Source organism: Emys orbicularis, chromosome 5, assembly GCF_028017835.1.
Source record: "Emys orbicularis isolate rEmyOrb1 chromosome 5, rEmyOrb1.hap1, whole genome shotgun sequence".
Lineage (NCBI taxonomy): Eukaryota > Metazoa > Chordata > Testudines > Emydidae > Emys > Emys orbicularis.
Window position 1 is genome coordinate 35,271,924 of NC_088687.1, and position 20,013 is coordinate 35,291,936.

Genomic DNA, 20,013 nt, shown 5'->3' on the forward strand with positions numbered 1-20,013 from the left:
AAGCAACAATATGGACAAAAGACAGGTCCCACATTTCTTCCAATAGGAGTACAAAGAAAAAGTGTGACAAGCCAGTGAAAACAGTCCGAGATTTTTGAATTTATTTTTTCTGTACCAATTCATTTAATGCACCTGTTAAGGTGGAGTCAAAAGTTCCGTTTAACTATGGAATCATGACCAGTGCTGCCACAATTTGGGCAATGAATGGTCACCTGTCTACTCAGTGTTCTCTCACTCAGGTAGTGGAGGATTAAGCATGTGTATGTTAATAGCTCATTCTTACATACCACTTATACGAATACAAAAGTACATTTCAGACAGCAAAGCTTTTCCTATTGAAACTGCTGGTGTCGTCATCTTTAGATCTACTAATAGGTTTACATATTTAGAGGTCTTACACACTATTAAAAGTTTCTAGTTTTGCCTGATCATGAATTTTGAGCTGTGTGAATTATCATAAATCTAGGCCTTAGCAGGGACAAAAGGTTTAGAAAAGGGACAAGTTTCTCACCTGTGCAATCCCAATGAAGTGAAAATTCAGTGAAGTCAGCAGGGTTGCACTAGTGTATTTTGGCCCCAGATATGCTACTGTAATTTAATTTGGTATTATATGATTGTGTACATGTTTGCTAGAGCTGGCCATTAACTTGGCATTTAAAACATCCAACAGACATTTTGAATTCAAATTGTACCTTACAATGGTCAAACAGCTTTTTAAACAATCCAAGAATTGCCTTGGAATCCAGTTTGTCTGCAAAGCAGACAATAAGCAATTTATAACATGAATGAGAGAGGCAAAGGAGCCCCCTGTACAGCTGAGTGGTAATCTGGTCTAGGATGATTACTAAATGTGGCAGATCAACCTCAGATGTTTGGGCTGAACAAACAACCACCACTTACACCAAAACACTCGTGTCGTGACAGGACAACATGTTAATTGGTCACTTGCTAAGGATTCTACTCAGAATTCTTTACTTAGGCCTGCTACCATTGACTTCACTGGAGTCTTGCCTGAGTGAGGACCGAATAAAGATGGAAAGATTTGGCCCTAGATAAGCATGTTATTTACAGAAACAAGTTTGAGAAGAGAGACTAACTTTGATTGTCAGTGTACAAACTGCTACCAATCTACACTGTATGAGAAGACCCAATCTAGCTCTTTGTTACATTAATACCCCTGCCCCCCCACACCCCTGTTGATTCCAATGGGAGATGTGTACATTTATACCTAATGGCAGATTGTGGCTCCATTATAATGGAGCCACAAGATTCACAGAATAGCATAGCTGCCTTATCAACTCCTGCAGTACCTGATGCTCATTCTCTCTGTAGAGTTTAGAGGAAACTCCCTCCACTATCTCACAATTCAGTATATATTGGTTTGACAAGTTAAATGAGCATGGCTAAAATCAAAAGCAGACCGAAGGCCTCATGGCAGCTAGAGATAGATACAACAAATGAAGCATCTGCCCACACTTCGGTTACATAATGTGTTTGGGATTTCATTCCCAATACATTCACCTTCTTATACCTATACAGTATCTTTACACTTTTTATTGTGTAAATTTAACTGAGCAACCACGTGGCTGAGGTAATATCTTTTATTAGACCAACTTCTGTTGGTGAGAGACAAGCTTTTGAGCTTACACAGAGCTCTTCTTCGGGTCTGGAAAATGTACTCAGAATTTAAACTAGTGATTGTTAGTAACTAGTTGGATAATGGCATCTGTATCCAGTTCTTTATCTTGTGATCAAGTCTTGTATGGGGAAAAGGATATTTGCCAATATCCTTGCTTGATTTTGAAGTAACAACCCATTCAAGTTACAAATCTCCAGATTGGGTTCCTTCCTGTGCTTCACATGTAAAATATTTCTGTTTGGATTGTCCTTTTGAAATTCACTATGAACAAAATTCTGGTACCATAATTTGTATAATGACAATATGCAGCTCTTTTATATATAGTTCTTTTCATCAATAGATCTTAAAAGCTTTTTTTTCTTAAATACATAGAGGAGGGTGAGTACCTCTAATCCCATTTTACAGGCAGGGGAATGGCAACAGAAAGCTGAAATGACTTTCCCTAGGTGACAGGCCAGCAGCAGAACTGGAAACAGAATGCTGGTTTCTTGACTGCACTCAATTGCTCTACCCACTAGACCATCTATGAAGATGAACAGCCCCAAAAGTAATATTAGTCAAATACTCTTTCCCTTTCTCTAGTGTCAGTCATCTTACTCACTCAAAGCACTCCCCGCCACCCCCTGGAATCAGAAACAATACAGCAATAAGACATGTCAGCCATAGGACCCATGCAACTGTCACTGATGGCAGTGGGAGCCACACATCTATGAAATACCATTGCTTTACAGGATTGAAAGATGCCATTCTCCAATGATAAAATCCAGTCCTTCCATACATGGGAAAGCTTATAATTTCTGAATGACTCCTGGTTTAGGTTGGAAACTCCTTAAATCTACAACTTCTCAGTGCTGCTGTCTCTTTTGTTGGCATTTCACCCAGTCACTCATGGCTGAGCAGCAGCCACACATTCCATTCTGACTTGCTACTCACGCTGTTAGCAAGTGTTGGGGAGGAGGAAAGGAATATCAGATGCCCGGATAGCATTCCTTAGCAATGCTCGGAGAACACTGCCAGCAGAGGAGCAATCACATAATACTATCGATGTTCGATAATCCCATCTCATTTTATGAAACTGGCTTTGGGAAGACATGAGTATTCTATAAATTCATTAAAAAAAAAAAAAAAAAAAAAAAAAGACCACCACCCCAGATGTTTCACTTTGCTGAACACAGAGTAGGCAGCTATGTCATGGTGCCTCAGACTTTGGAAACAGAATTATATGCAGCCAGTCATTTAAAGCATAGACATCCTCTGCCATCTCCACCTGGACTGGTTCTTTGGAGGAAGCTATGCAATAGTGACGTTCTTCCATGAGAAAAATATCCAATAATAAGAATCCTGGGGATATCTGAAATTAATCAGGCATAGGGAAGTTTTTATGCAATTTTATAAAATAGGCTTTATGCAAAGGCTACAGAAGCTACACATTAAATTCACTCCTCTTATTTCAATCCACTGGTCAAAACTACTGCAGTTCCCATTTCACAGTAGGTGCAACAATTTAAAAAAACAAAATAGAGAGTTAATCTGTACACAGAACATTTTCCTAAATAAGACATTGAAAACAATGGCCTGGTCTACATTAACCCCCCAATTCGAACTAAGGTACGCAACTTCAGCTACGTGAATAACGTAGCTGAAGTCGACGTACCTTAGTTCGAACTTACCGCGGTCCAGACGCGGTAGGCAGGCTCCCCCGTCGACTCCACGTACTCCTCGCGCCGAGCAGGATTACCGGAGTCGACGGCAAGCACTTTTGGGTTCGATTTATCGCGTCCAGACAAGACGCGATAAATCGAACCCAGAAGTTTGATTGCCTGCCGCCGAACCAGCGCGTAAGTATAGACAAGCCCTTTAACGTCCGTGCTGACCCACTGACTTGTGTGTTTTTCTTCTCAGTACCACTATCACTGTAAACTGGAGTTATTTTTTTATTGTAACCCAGCTCTGTAGTTGGTTGAAATGCAGGGGGTGGGAAAATTGTGAATATTGTCAATTTTTCCAAATATTTAAAATATTTTTGAAATCTCAATTTCAAAATCTGAAAATGTTAATCAACTGTTAGAATAGGCCAAGTTCAGCTTTAGTTTAACGCCAGTTACAGATATCCAAGAACTATTTATTCATTGCCCTATTTAATGCACAGCTTGTGTATAGTTCAGACTCCACATGGACGCTGCTGGTGCAAACAGCACTGTGCTAATGCAAACTAGGTACCTTTTCATTTATGCCCACAGTATCCACACACAGGAGTTATAGCGCATGCTGCAATTCACACTGCTGTAGTTTGAGTTGCTGGTGTAGACATAACCTCAGTGTAACTACCACATTGCTAACAATCTCTCAGGTTTGTCAGACAGATTCCTATTTTCTGTACACTATTGAGCCCTGAGGATTTGCACCTCCCAGTCTTCATGCCAGACTTCAAATTAATTTGAATCTAATCTTCTGGGTTTACCTGACCTAGGGGATGAACACCCATGAAAAGTAAGTTTATTTTCTTTCCTAGTGCTTTTATTTTTTATTTTTATGCAATCCAGAATGGGTATTTTTCTGTGTGGAATGTACAGAAGAGAACGAAAGGAACAGTTCCACTTCCCTCTTAACCCCAAGTGTAGGTAGGTGTTGAGCACAATAGCAGCAACAGTTTTGTCAAGATTGGTGTGGAGACCCAGTCTGGAAAAGGGGCTGGATTGTGGCAGATGGGACCATACATGGGTAGATAGGGTGCTGGGGTGAGTAAGAGGCCATGTCCCTCAGCACAAGATTGTACAAGGGCCTGTCACAATTGCAGTCTCTGCACTCAAGGAGCTCAGAAACTGCACCCCCTGTAATGCCAGCAGTGCAACATCTCCCAATGATCCCATGTCCTTTTGTACCAACCTGTGTAAGAGGCAAGGTGTGGGGCAGGGAACAAGCTATGTACCCTAGAGTATAGTGTAACGTCACAGTTCCCTTGCTCATGACATCACTCGGGCCAGTCTCTCCCAGGCATCGCATCAGTGGCTAAATGCCACAATTAAGTCCTATGTGAACAAAGCCCAAGCAAAACCGCTGTGCCTGGGGGAACTGTAAGATGACATGAGCAATGAGGTGGAGTCTTCAACTGCAAAGTAGCGCTAAGGCCCTGCGTGGTTCCGACACTAATTCTGGGCTATGTAGGCCCAATGACTATATGCTATTTGTGGATGTGAAGTCCACTTGTCTGCATTGAACATGCCCCTGACTCACAGGCAGACCCCTTACTGCTGTCCTCTGCAGAGGCAGGCCAGGGAGAGGATACAGCAGAACCACTGCTTCCTCCCCAAGTCTGCTGCTTTGGCTCCTCTGTTAGCAGGACCAAAGGGAACCTCAGTTCTATTTGTGTTTGTATTTTGGAATCTTAGTTTTATAGTTGTCATGTTTGAAGAGGATCCTGAGCTGAAACGAATGGCATATACCACTAGACCACATTTGTTTTTGTGCTGCAGAATGTCTGAGATGCAAATGCAATTTGTAGACTCCCTGACCTGTGGTTTAAAAATGATAGATATTAAGCTCAGAGATGTGCCATTCACTGGTTCAATGTTTTCATTCTGCCTGCAGAATTGCTCTTTTGAGGTAATGAGTCCTGAAATCAAAAGGCCTGTGATTATCCATATTTTAGTTTATATTATCATCAGGTTCCAGATCACAGTTGCTAGCATCAGGCTTTTTTCCCTTCTAATTTTCCCCCCCACAACATTTGAAAGAAGAATTCCCTGGAATAGGGTGAGCAAATCTGTTTAGTGGAACTGGGGCTAAAACTGATTATTTAACAATCCCTGATGCACAATGGTTTGTATCAGGCAACAGGCCCATCTGATTTAATATATACTAGGGAGACTACTGAAGTTAACAAGTTGGGAAAACATGCTTGTTTAGTGCAATAAATGCTCAATGTACATTCCGATTACATACTGCAGGAGCAGATATTTGAACAGTTGATTCACAGATTCCAAGGCCAGAAATGACCATTATGATCATTAGTCTGATTTCCTGTGTAGCACAGGGCATAAAATGTCTGCAAAATAATTCCTAGAGCAGATCTTTTAGAAAAAGAGCCAGTGTTGATTTAAAAATTGCCAGTGATGGAGAATTTACCACAACCCTGGGTAAATTGTTCCAATGGTTAATTACTCTCACTTATAAGTTTGCCTTATTTCCACTCTGAATTTTTCTAGCTTCAACTGCCAACCATTGGAGCGTGTTCTACCTTTCTCTGCTAGATTGAGAAGCCCATTATTCAATATTTGTTCCCCATGTAGGTACTTAGACTGATCGACTCACCCCTTAACCTAAACAGACTCAAAGTGCTCTATCATAAGGCATGTTTTCTAAGGCTGTCTACACTAGCACTTTTGTCGGTAAAACTTTTGTCAGTCAGGGGTGTGAAAAAAACCCACCCCTCTAACGGACATAAATTACACCAACAGAAGCGGCGGTGTGGACAGTGCTATGTCGGCAGGAGATGCTCTCCTGCTGACATAGCTACCGCTGCTCATTGGGGGGTGCTCCCATCAGTATAGAGCGGCTACACAGGAGACGGTACAGCGGTGCAACTGTGTTGCTACAGTGTCGAGTGTAGGCATAGCCTAATTCTTTAAACATTCTTGTAGCTCTAATCTGAACCCTCTCCAATTTATCAACGTCCTTCTGGAATTGTTGACACCAGAACTGGACACAGAATTCCATTAGTAGTTGCACCAGTGTCAAATAAGAGAGAAAATAACCTCTCTACTATTACTTGAGATTCCCCTATTTATGCATTCAAGGATTGCATTAGCCCTTTTGGCCACCGTGTTGCACTGGGAGCTTATGTTAAGCTGATAGTCTCCCACCACCACCAATCTTCTTTAGTCGCTGCTTCTTAGATAGGGTCCCCCACCCTGTAAGTATGGCCTATTATCGTTCCTAGATTTATACATTTAGCCATATTAAACAATATGCATTTGCTTGTGCCTAGTTTACCAAATGATCCAGATTACTATGAATCAGTGACTGCTCCTCTTCATTGTTTACCACTCCCTAATTTGTGTGTCATGCGCAAGCTTTATCCAATGATGATTTTGTCCCCTTCCAGGTCATTAATAAAGGTGTTAAATAGCATAGGGCCCTGATCCAATCCCTCCAGGACACCACTAGAAACACTGCTTGACAATGATTCCTTGTTCATACTTACACTGAGACCTATCAGTTAGCCAGTTTTTAATCCATTCAATGTGTAGCATGTTAATTTTATACCATTGTAGGTTTTTTGTTTTTTGTTGTTGTTTTTTTTTGTTTTTTAAGAACAACTTCATTCTGCATGACAACTTAAGTGCCTTACAGAAGTATTAGCTCAGCTGGAATTGTCTTGTTAGTCGAGCCAGGACTCTAATGCTCCCCACTTCTCAGCTGTCATCGCTCTTGGGTGAAGACCTCTCTCCTTCCCTCCTGGCCAGGGTCTTCCCCACAGGCTTTTCTCCCTGTCCCAGCAAGCCAGACTGCCTAAACACGCTAGTACCTGCACTTTGCTCTCTTTGAAGGCTATAAACAATGTGATTGCCCACAGTTAAAATCACCACTTAGCTCTTTAAGCAAGCACATTTATTCTTGAGGGTTATAGAGAAAACATTAAAAATAATAAAAGCCTACGTAGATGCTAATAAGCTTATGAGAGATCATACCTCTGCCCGTACCTTCCCCAACTCCAGCAGGGGCTTTGGTAGGAGTCAGTCCTTCAAACACCACAAACAGGTTTTTCAGTGGTTCTAATTTCATAAAAGCTTTAGCTCAGAACAAGCACATCATGAACCAGTCTTTCCTTTATACAGCTTGGGCCTTAGATCTTCAGATTCTGGGAACAGGTAATCAGGAGATAACAGTGTCGCAAGGCTGGGTTTTTGCATAAACAGAGGTAGGAATTTGCATTTACCTCCCACTAGAGATACCCAATTGACACTGTTTGTCAAAGTCCATTCTTGTCTGTCACATTGTTCAATACAGTCCTTTGATTATCCAGGCCCACAATAATACATTAGCCATTCACTTAATACAAAGGATCCTAGAGATAGGTAAGGTTAATTCAATATACTTTTTAAGTGATATTACAGGTAACTGCAATATCCGTCATCTTTCTCTTTCATGTTTGTTAAGTTACCCATAAAGAATTAGTAGTGAAATAAATGTAGTTATCTGGTTTGTGTGAAGCAGATTTAAAGATATGTATTACTCCTTTTTCAGGTTACTTATTGAAATCAGTTCCTTTGATTAATGTAAACAATCTGAGCATGAGCCAACTAGCTCCCGGTCTCTTTCTACCCCCTCAGCCCCCAGTTTTCTAAATACTTCTTTCAATTTAATGGACTAGCTACTCTGGACCATTTTAATGAGCTATTGTAGGATAACACAGCTGCCCAGCCTTTTGGTTGTAAAATGCTTGTAACACTTTACAATAACTAAGCATTAATTAAAGCTAAATTATGTAGTGCCATTTGTCTGAAACTCCTTACTACATGCATCAGACCAGATGCAGAGAAAGAATCCATCACGATTAATGTTTACATGATGATATTTAATCAGTGCCAAAAGAGTAATCACCCTATGTTCACCAGAGCTTTTCTAATTTTTCACCTTGCTTGTGTTAATGAAATCAAAGCTAGGGCTGCTATGGAATTGCCCAGTAAGTGAGGTGTACATTCTTCGCTGGGACTTTGTTTTTATCAAATTAATCTGAAAGAGTACAAGTCTGTGGAAGTTCTTTTGTTTGCAGTCCCATTGTGACACTTACTCTTTCAGTGATTACTAAATCTATGCTTGTTTGTCTTACCATATTTTACCATCACCTAGCAGCCCATATATGCTGGCAGAAAGGAGCTTTTCCATATATTGCCAACAGTGAAGGGCCTAAGTCTGCAATTTTACTTCAGCGAAACTATTCTTCAGCGGGAGTTCTGAGGGTGCAGGGAAATGCAGGATTGGTCCCTAAAGATATATGTGCTCATCATCTAAGGGCAGGTCTACACTACCCGCCTGAATCGGCGGGTAGAAATCGACCTCTCGGGGATCGATTTATCGCGTCCCATCGGGACGCGACAATTGATCCCTGAATCGACGCTCTTACTCCACCAGCAAAGGTGGGAGTAAGCGCCATCGACTGGAAGCCGCAGAGGTCGATTTTGCCGCCGTCCCTACAGCGGGGTAAGTCGGCTGCGATACGTCAAATTCAGCTACGCGAGGCGTATCTTAAATCGACCCCCCGCTGTAGTGAAGACGTAGCCTTAGAATCATAGAATATCAGAGTTGGAAGGTTCCTCAGGAGGTCATCTAGTCCAACCCCCCTGCTCAAAGCAGGACCAATTCCCAACTAAATCATCCCAGCCAGAGCTTTGTCAAGCCTGACCTGAAAAATCTCTAAGGAAGAAGATTCCACCACCTCCCTATGTAACCCATTCCAGTGCTTCACCACCCTCCTAGTGAAATAGTTTTTCCTAATATCCAACCTAAACCTCCCCCACTGCAACTTGAGACCATTACTCCTTGTTCTGTCATCTGGTACCACTGAGAACAGTCTAGATCCATCCTCTGTGGAATCTTCACATCTGAAAAAACCATGTGCCTTTCATAAAGCCCGCTGCAAGATAAGGCACATCAGTATAATGTGGTACTGGTTTAATATAGACTTTGTAATACCACCAATTGAGCCATCACTTCTCACAGAATGTTTCTTACCAGCTGGACTACAGCCTCAGCTATGCTTAGCTTGTCACACATCACGTTAGGGTCACAGGTGGGAAGGTACTCATCTCTCGACTACAAGCCTAGTGCCCTCTCCCCTGAGCCACACAGCCATAGCCTGAGGAAGAAACTCATGGGGAACAACAGTCTTCTTCACTATGTCCATTAATATTAAACATAGCTATCTTGCTGTCTATAAGCCTGCAATGTTTGTGTCCTGAACAGACAGCCTAGCAAGTCTATGCTAACATTCCAGTTTTTATATACTTAGTAGATCCAAGATGACAATTTTGCTATTGGCGGATGGCAATAGGCTGTGAAACACTGTTTAAGGAATGCTGATTAAGACTAAAGTAATTGAACTTTATTTTTCTTCTCCCCTCTGAGCAAAAAGACATATAGGGACAGACAACAACATCAGAAGCGAAAGTCAGGACAATTCATTATTTCCCAGGACACAATTACCAATATAATTGCACCACAGTAACTGTAATTATTGTAATTACTTCTATTTACATAAATTCTGCGCTAAATACTGTAATTAACATTTTGGACACACTGTGATTTGTAGCTTGTGAAAAGAAAGATGATTCAAGCAGAGCGTTCCCTAGCACTGAGAACAGTTACTCCTCTCCTCACATGGCTAAGGAATTACTTCTATACTTTCACACCTGAAATAATGATGGAAAAACACCATCTTTCAGCTGCAGAAGGAAGGACAGAAGTGCAGTGAGAATGCACTGCTGGTGCAATCAGGCGTACTGTCTGATTTTCCTGGGGTTGTCTTTTTCTTCCCCAAGTTGTTACTTATTATGTTTGGGTGCCCAAAGGAGTGGTAGGTGCTAAACAGAAAAAGCTAAAGACAAGATCCTGCTCCAGATCTTACAATTACACCACAAATTAATGTGCAGGTGTACATAGGGAGGCATAGCTGCATTTCCTTTAATCTAGCTAGCATGGGTGGCAATAGTTGTGAAGATGTGGCAGCATGAGATAGCTGCCCCACTAGGTGTCTGCTGGGGACCCTGGATATGTATGTGAGTTGCTAGCCCACAGTGAAGAGGAGAGAAAGCAGGAAAGTAGCATCCCATTCTTTTGCATGGATTACCTAGATGGATGCTGTGAGCACAGAAGGAAGAGTGGGTTTGGAGGGGCCTTTGTTTCTCCTCTCCTGTATAGGTGGGCATGGAAAAGAGCTGACCCAGACCACTTCCCCTTGGAACAAGGGGGGAACCCAAGAAAGGAATCATGACAGGGCTTTCAGGGAACCAGAAGTCCTGAGGGGATGGGTGTTAGGGAAACCCACAGGTAACAGAATAATTGATGGGAGACCAGGGCACTTAGGGGGAGAGGCAAGGCTGTTGCTGGGAGGAGAGAATCTGGAAGAGGGAGGAAAGGATAGAGCTCAAAGGTTTTGGGGGAGCCTGAGAGGGCTGTTGTGGGCATGACAGATCAGAGCCATACTGCTCCATTCTCCTTCAGTCCCTTTTCAGGCCATGACCCCCATTCTCTTTACTTTCCCAGCCCCCTTCCAAACTGCCTCTCTCACTGGCCTTTCCCCTCCCACAAGCCAATGGAGATATAGGAGCCAGAGATGTGGCTGAAGCAGCCCCTGGTGACTGGTCTGGGAACTGTGCCTCATGCTCACATCCGGGTAGATGAATAATGACTAAATGTCACATAAAATGCATGATGCTTGGCAGCCTGGAACAGATCTGCAAGAGACAATCGGAAGGAGTTCTCCTTCTTAAAGGATTACCACTCCTGCATGAGGAGCAGAAAAGGTGTTTTTCCTCTTGATAAGTATGGTCTAAAGCTCTAATGTTTTTTTCCAGTTTGTGCTCTGTGAATAAATAAATAGTCCTGAAAATAGCATCCCTGCAATTCCTTTTGTACATGGCTCTACACAGGAGCCATGCAAGTGTGGAACTAGGCAGTGGGAGCATTGTAAAGGCTGACTGATGTGCTGTGGTTGTAGGTTGGGATAATGGGGAGGCACCCACTATGGTGCGTCTACAGTGAAATTCTCCAGCCAACAAATAATACAAAAGTGAAGCCAGTGGTGGGGCAAGCAGCTAGAATCACTCTAGGCTCCGGAGGATGAGTTCTCCCCAAACTATCAAAGCTTGCTTTCAATAGTTAAAGTGAGGATCACACCGCTGCTTCTGACACTGCCCAAATCAGTTCCTATACTGGGCCACTGATGTGCCCAGCCAAAGAGTTCTCACTTGACTGTTAGTAAAATGCCCATTCTTGACAAACAGCACTAGGAACAATAAGTGAACTGCAAACAAGGAATACAGGAGCTGTCCCTTAGCCCAGGCCCTCATTTTGAAGCACCAAAGTTATGGCTACGCTGGAAACAAAACAAAACAAAACAAAGTTCTGCAGCAATGAATCTTAGAGCCCAGGTCAACTGACTTGGACTCATGCTGTGGGTCTAAAATAGTGTAAATGGCCAGGTTTTAAGATTCTCCCACCTCACCAGGTTCCAGAGCCCAGGCTTCAGCCTGAATGGAAACATCTACACTGATATTTTTAGCCCTGTAATTGGAGCTCAAGTCAGTTGACCTGGGTTCACATGTGCTGCTGCCTTATTTTTTAATTAAAAAAACAACAACGCCACACAGTGTAGATGTACCCCAAGAAACAAAACTCCGAAAGACAGTCTGCTGTTCACAGAATCAGAAATAAAGAATGGTGAGAATAGAACTATGTTTCCTACTTCTGAGACTCCAAATGGACAGTGGTTTGAGCATTGGCCTGCTAAACCCAGGGTTGTGAGTTCAATCCTTGAGGGGGCCACTTAGGGATCTGGGGCAAAATCAGTACTTGGTCCTGCTAGTGAAGGCAGGGGACTGGACTCGATGACCTTTCGGGGTCCCTTCCAGTGCTATGAGATGGATAAAAGATCCTTCTTCTTATCCTATCTATCTATCTAAATAAAGAAAAAGAAATCCTGTTAATATTAGGGTTTATTTCTCAATAGGGATGGTAAATTTGTCAGTAACAATGCAGAAAAGGCAGGAGTGTTCAATAAATATTTGTTATATATGTGGAAAGAAGCTGTAGGACATATTCACAGCTTAAAGTGATCATGACATACTTTCATAGATAAGACCAGAAGGACCACTGTGATCATCTAGTCTGACCTCCTGCATTACATGGACCATAGAACTTCACTGAATTCATTCCTGTTTGGAGTAAAGCATCTTTTAGAAAAACATCCAATCTTGATTTTTAAATTGCTAGTGACGGAGGATCTACCACAAGCCTTGTTAAGTTATTCCACTAATTAAATTACCTTCACTGTTCAAAGTTTGCACCTTATTTCCAGACTGAAGTAGAGCTTCTACTCATTGGAACTTGTTTCATCTTTGTCTGCTAGGGCAATGAGTCCATTATCAAATTTTTGTTCCCCATGTAGGTACATTTAAAAAAAAACAAAAAAACAAGTTACCCCTTAACCTTCTCTTTGTTAAGCTAAATAAATGAGCTTCCTGGGTATCACTACAAGGCATGTTTTCCAATCCTTTAATCCTTTTGCAATCCTTTAAAGTTAGACATATTATCTTAGTGACAGGCTTTTAAAATGCTTTAACACTGAAGTAAACAGTAGCATTGTCTAGTGATCTGAGCACAGCACTAGGGACAGCTGAGTTTCTAGCTCAGCCCAGGCTGCTGCAGTGGTTTTGAGTTAAATCGCTTAACCGCTTTCATTTTCTCCTCTGCAAAATGGGAACAACACCCTTCCTTATCTATCTCCCCACAGTGCTGTCAAGCATAACCAGTTAATGTTCGTGAAGCACTTTGAAAACAGAAAAGCAGTATCAGCAATGTCATTCTCACCACTTAAAGATAATTGCACATCAGTGTCAGTCTGCTTAAAGATCCATTTGTGACCCGAGGCACCGCAACTAGATCCATATCTGAGGAGGCTTTTTTATTTTTTACCCAGATGACAGCAACTGAACTATTTGCAGTCTCTTTTCCAAAAAAAAAAAAAATAGATCAGGGAAGAATAGTGGTTGGGGACTTCAGAGTTAAAACACTGGTGACCCAGCCCACTTCCATGCTCTCGCTGCAGGCAAATCACTGTGAGGTTTGCCAGCATAAGGAGCATGGCATGGAGCCCTTGCAGAGAAGAAACTTGGGAGTGGTAAAACTGAGATACCAAAAGACCAACAGAAAACAAAATGGGCTGAGGGAAACAGAGAGAAGAGGATATACCAGCTCATCAGGTTACTGACTGTTACAGCCCTGCTCCTTTTGTACAGTGGCTTTCAACCTTTCCAGACTACTGTACCCCTTTCAGGAGTCCATTTTATCTTACATACCCTCAAGTTTTACCTCACTTAAACTCGTTTACAAAATCAGACATAAAAATACAAAAGTGTCACAGTGTACTATTACTGAAAAATTGCTTATATTCTCATTTTTGCCATATAATTACAAAATAAATCAATTGAATATAAATATTGTACTTACATTTCAGTGTATACTATACAGAGCAGTATAAACAAGTTACTGCCTGTATGAAGTTTTAGTTTGTATGGATTTCGCAAGTGCTTTTTATGGAGCCTGTTGTAAAACTAGACAAATACTAGATGAGTTGATGTACTCCCTGGAAGACCTCTGTGTACCCTCAGGTATCTGCGTACCTCTGGTTGAGAACCATTGCTTTAGTGCACATAGCAATATGGATTTAAATGGGCTGTGCTTGAAACCCAGGGATCTGATTTCACATCCACAGCTGTCCCTCAGATACAGTGACAGCAAAGTTACCAGCAAAGTTGCCATTTCACACGCAAAAGTACAGTAGTGCCAGCAGAGTACAGTCCATGATGGGCTAAATCCTGCTCTCCTTACTCTTGTGAGCTCTCCCACTGACTTCACCGGGACTACTCCCAGGAGTAAGAGGAGCAGCATTTACTAGGATAGCAGCAGCCAGTCAGCAGTCTCTCTCCAGGCTGGCTTAACAGGAAATAGCACTTGGGGCTAGCGGTTGACAAGATGGTAAATAATCAATTTACAAGATTATGTAAATTAATTACCTGGTTTAGTCTAAGGCAACCCAGGTTAGGCAATTCCTGTGTTCTTTTTACTTAATATAAAATGTTTATTTCATTTTAAAGGACTGAACATAAAACTAAATAAATGTGGCTAAATAAGATATATAATTAACTCAGTGAATTCCAGAGGATGTGCAGTCCATTTGTATTAAATTCTATGTCCTATGTATGTTACAAGAGATCTGACTAGCTGTTCTAACAGTTTTCTGGCATTACAACCTAGGACTCTCACTGAAGCAATTAGAACTGTATATTCATGGTGGGGAAATTTTCAAAAGGCCCAAACTGAACTGACTGTCAGTAGGAACTGGACACCTAACTGCACTTTGTGCCTTTGACAGTTTCCCCATCCTTTTAACTCATTCCTATGACAGCAGTTCATTAACTTAATCCTGGAAAGTGAACAGTTACAGTAGTTAGTTATAAAGAGCCAATTTTCCAAATCAGAATAGGCTCCAAAAATCCATATTTAGACCCCAACAAGAGTGGCCTGATTTCTTCAATCTGACATTGAAGACATGCTTGTGAAGAGACTCTATGGAACGGCACTTTCATATAGCCAATATAGTTTCCCCCAGAGGCAAACTGCACAAAAAACCTTTTCATCGGCTCTTTACCTGTTAGTTTGAATCTATGTGGTTAGTGTGAATAGGCCAAACAATCTTGGTGTAAATAAGTCCTCCCCTGAAGTCAATAGAGCTGTACCTGCTTACCCTATAGCTGAATTTAATGCAGTATGTTGGAGTTTCTGATGAAGAGGAAGTCTGATGAAAAAAAAATTCAACATTTAAACCATAACCAGACAAAAATGTTTGGTCTTGATTGCTCAAATACTTGCATACCCCCTTAGCTTTAAGCACAAGAGTGGTACCACTCACGTCAAGCCTGTGACACCAGCGAAACCATGGGTGGATGTGACTGAAAATAATTGGTTAGTCTGAGACGAAATCAATGCGGATGGTGCGTCTTGGAACAAATGTGTGCACGTGCACGCACACACAAGCATAAAAAGAAAAGAACGTCCTGGGCTAGCAGATGGGCAGTTGTCATCAGTGACAAAAAGACACAGCATTCAGCATTAAAAAGGACAACAGCATCCCATCAATTTGTTTCTGTAAATGAGCGAGAGGAATGGGGTGCATAATGGGGAAAGAGAACGAGGAGACAAGAGTTGAAGATAAAGCACCTTGGGAGGAGGAGGAGGAGCAGCAGCAGGGACAGTGCTGAACAGAGGCCTGGAGAGGGGGATAAACAGGCTTCACTACGTCTGCCACCTCTCTTTCCTCTCCCAATACATATACTTCCTAGTGACTGAAGTGGGGAGGGAAAGAAGAAAACCCACTGCCTAAGATTTCTACTAAAAAATGGCTCCTGGAGGACTATACAGAGGCCAGGTTGGTAGTGAACGTTAAAAGGTAAATTTGAAATTACTTAGGGATGGGGGACTAGGCACTCAGATTCCCTACACTCTTTCCCGGTAAGCTATACATTGGTTCCATCAAAGAGCAAGAGATTTCCCCACCCCCTAGAATCTCAACCTGATGAAGCGAAGTGTGGAGATAATGCCACCTCATGGTAAGATAGAAATAAACAGAATGATAAAAAATATTTAGGTACTTGTAGTTTGCAAGGAAGGTCAAGGAGGAAGCAAGTTGTGTCACAAAGTTTGCCATGGATTTCCCATATGGGTCTCTCAACTTTTGCTATCTGTGGATCATAGGGCAGATTTTCAGCTGGGGTAAGTCACTAGAACTCCAATTCAGTTGATTTATTCCAACAGAGGATTTGAACCAATAATTTTTAGGTGTCTGTTACTTGGTTGCTTGGTCCGATGGTAAACAATTAACTTAAAAATTTCCCCACCCAAGAGCTTTCTATTTTTCAGTGTTTTTATAATTGTATTGCATGTGCAAGTTTTAAAAATCAAATTGGTCTAAAGTGATTCAGTACCTTGAATTCTGGTTACCATCTTATCCATACTATTAACATCCTAAAGACATACCATCATAATGCTCCTTCTTCTAGATTTTAGAGTTTATAACCTTCAGCATTTTCTTTACTTATCGTAGCAGAGACAAATGTTAGGCTACTAGGATCAGATTCATCAACATTGTACAACCAGAACTAGAAGATTTTCATCCATTCCCCACCCCTATAGACACTCTAGATTTTCCTCTAATTTAGTCTTGGGGACTCAGTGGTTCTAACCTAGAATCACATCTCTGCTCCATAGCATCAATGGCCATCTTGACCATGTTTGACATAGTATCTGAAGATGCATATGCTCATAAAGAATTTCCTCAAAATAATGCAACCGAGCATATGGGGGAATTTCCATAAGATATTCCCTCCCCTGCTACAACCGGACTTTGCCTTTACAAAGATTCTAATTATTTACTCATAATTTTGGAACCATTATAGCAAAATAGAATTAAACCAACTCAACAAATAAAATCTAATAACCATCCTGTAAAAAGAACAAAAGCTATATTTGCCTCCTCGCCCACCCGAAAGCTGTTATCAGCCAGGGCCATAGTAGTGGAGGTGATATTTGCTTCTGGGAGGGAGATTGCAATAGGGGCCTCCTCTCCACCTTTGGGGATGACAGCATTTGGGACTGCAATGGTCGGGAACAGACAACAGCCCAGTTACATGAAGCTCCTTCCTCTTGAACTGATGCCCTTTGAGGGAATAGTAACTGGGCAGACTGGAGAGCAACGGTGGTTGGATGGGAGCCCAGCTTTGAAGGCAGAGCCACCACCAGCAGCAGCACAGACGTAAGGATGGCATGGTAAGGTATTGCCACTCTTACTTCTGCGCTGCTGCCTGCAGAGCCGAGCCCTCAGTCAGCAGCCCCCACTCTCTGGCTGCCCAGCTCTGAAGGCAGCAGTGCAGAAGTCAGGGTGGCACGGTATGGTATTGCCACCCTTATTTCTGCACTGCTCCTACTGGGGCGTAGCCTTCAGAGCTGTGCGCCCGGCCTACAGCCGCCGCTCTCCGGCCACCCAGCTCTGAAGGCAGTGCAGAAGTAAGGGTGGCAATACCCTAAAATAACCTTGCAACTCCCTGCAACTCCCTTTTGGGTCAGGACCCACAATTTGAGAAATGCTGGTCTCCCCTGTGAAATCTGTATAGTATAGGGCCGGGGTCGGCAACGTTTGGCACGCGGCTCGCCAGGGTAAGCACCCTAGCGGGCCGGGCCAGTTTATTTACCTGCTGACACGGCAGGTTCGGCCAATCGCGGCCCCCACTGGCCGCGGTTCGCCATCCCAGGCCAATGGGGGCGGCGGGAAGCGGTACGGGCGAGGGATGTGCTGGCCGCGGCTTCTCGCTGCCCCCATTGGCCCGGGATGGCGAACCGCGGCCAGTGGGGGCCACGATCGGCCGAACCTGCCGCGTCAGCAGGTAAATAAACTGGCCCGGCCCGACAGGGTGCTTACCCTGGCGAGCCGCGTGCCAAACATTGCCGACCACTGGTATAGGGTAAGCACACAAAAGACCAGATTTCACGGTCCATGATGCGTTTTTCATGGACGTGAATTTGGTAGGCCGTAGTCATGAACCTAACTGTGTGTCTGTCATAAACCAAGGCTGAGAAGTTTGGCTAGTTCACATTGGCACTATCCATCACTTTTCTTGTACTGCTGTCTCTAGAGCACCATTGCCTGAAGTAAAGGCTAGTTCATCCTTCTCATTGGCAAATGTATGACCAAATTTATCTCTTTACATTACATGCAGAAAGAGGAATTTCGTTGTGATCACATACAGCGACTCCTTTTGCTTAAACTCTGCTGAAATTCACACTTTAGAGATCCATGAAAATGAATTATCCCCCATAATTTGCTCTGGTCCATGAAATTTGCCTGTTGCAACGTTTCAGCAAATTGTTAGCAAATGAAATCATGGCTAGATTTGTGGGGAAAACAGCTTCTGAGTTGGTAAAGTACCAGCATTCAGCACTCCACACCAAATAAATCAGATCCCTTTCATACTGGGAGAAAACACTACTCTTCAATGTCGGAGAACTCAAGGTTAAAAAACTGACACTAATTACAGGACTGAGAGGCATTTTAGCTTCTTCTCAAGGCAAAAATAAAGACTTGAGCTATCATACATTTATCACAATCAACAAAGTCATCTCCTAGCCCACCATAGCTTCCCTGCTGAGGCTGGGATCTCCCTACAGAACAAGTTACATTTGTTTATAGCAGGGTATGATTCAAAAGACATTAAAAAAATGTAATGAATATGGTATACTGATTGCTAGTGACTAACCACTTTCCTCACCAAACCCCAACTGAGAATGGAATTAAGACACTGAAATAACTGTACAATATCTGATCATTGTAGGATGTCGTCTCCATTGAATAGAAATCCTGAGATGTTCTAGGCTACAAATATGGTCATCTGGCCAGGAGCCCCATTCTCCAAAGTCATGCATGCTCTCTGGATCCTACTTAGAGATCAACTGTAATTTAAGAAATTGTTCTTGGTTTGTTTCTAATACCAACAATTATGCAGGTATTAAATGATTATGAAGGACGTGGCCATCCTTTCCTCATGTGGGTGTACAAGCTATCCCATTAAGTGAATGGGACTACTCACATAACTGAATGAGTACCAACATGAGTAAGGATACACAATCTAGCCAGGTAAGAGGATAACTCCTGTACATTACAACTTGTGTACCTGATTCTCCACTGCCTGGACACTTGTGCAGTTAACACCCATGCAAATTGTTATTTACACTGGAAAATGAGCTTTAAAACTTTACAGTGCTGAAGTAGTTTTCTCCTGGTGATATGAGAAGGGAATCACAGTTTGTGTTTAAAATGAAGTGGTGTTTGTTTAAAGTACAGAAAAACAGCAGCAGCATTCAGAAGGAGAAACTGACAAGAACCTAAGTTCTACTGGCAATACAAAGCAAGATTCTTAAGTACTGGATACAATGGGGTATCTGTTTCTGGCCATCCATTCCCCTTAACTTTATCCCTTTAGATCCTACACGCTACAAAAGTTTTCATGGGGGAATAAACATTGTGGCTTTGACTTCATTTTGTATCATGTGGCTAAACTTGAAAGTTTAGCAGATGGTGTCTGGAAAAGTTTTGATCTAATTAAAATCTACAATTTCAGTGCCTTACTTGGAAGTGCACAGGGTAAGAAAGAAGAGGAGTAGATGGAGTACGTCTCTCTGCATTTGAGAAGACAAGAGCTTAAGCAAGAATAGCACCGTACTAAGAAGACATACCTACACATTTCCCTCTCAGTCCTTTCTCCTGCTACTAATCAAGAGTAACTTAGTGTCCCTGCAGTGGCACTCATTGATATTGGATCACGGTCTGTGCTCCTGGCCCTGCTCACCCGTTTTTGCCTTGTGCCGATAGGCACTACACTTGACATCAGCACTGTACAGGATCAAGCCCTCTAAGTTTACATGAAGCACAAGCTGTGACTCAAAAGAAATTAAAGATGTCACCCCTAACTTTGCACTATTGCCAACACCAAGCATTCAGACAGCATGAGTCTCACCCCACAAAAAATACATTGTGTTTTTTGCCT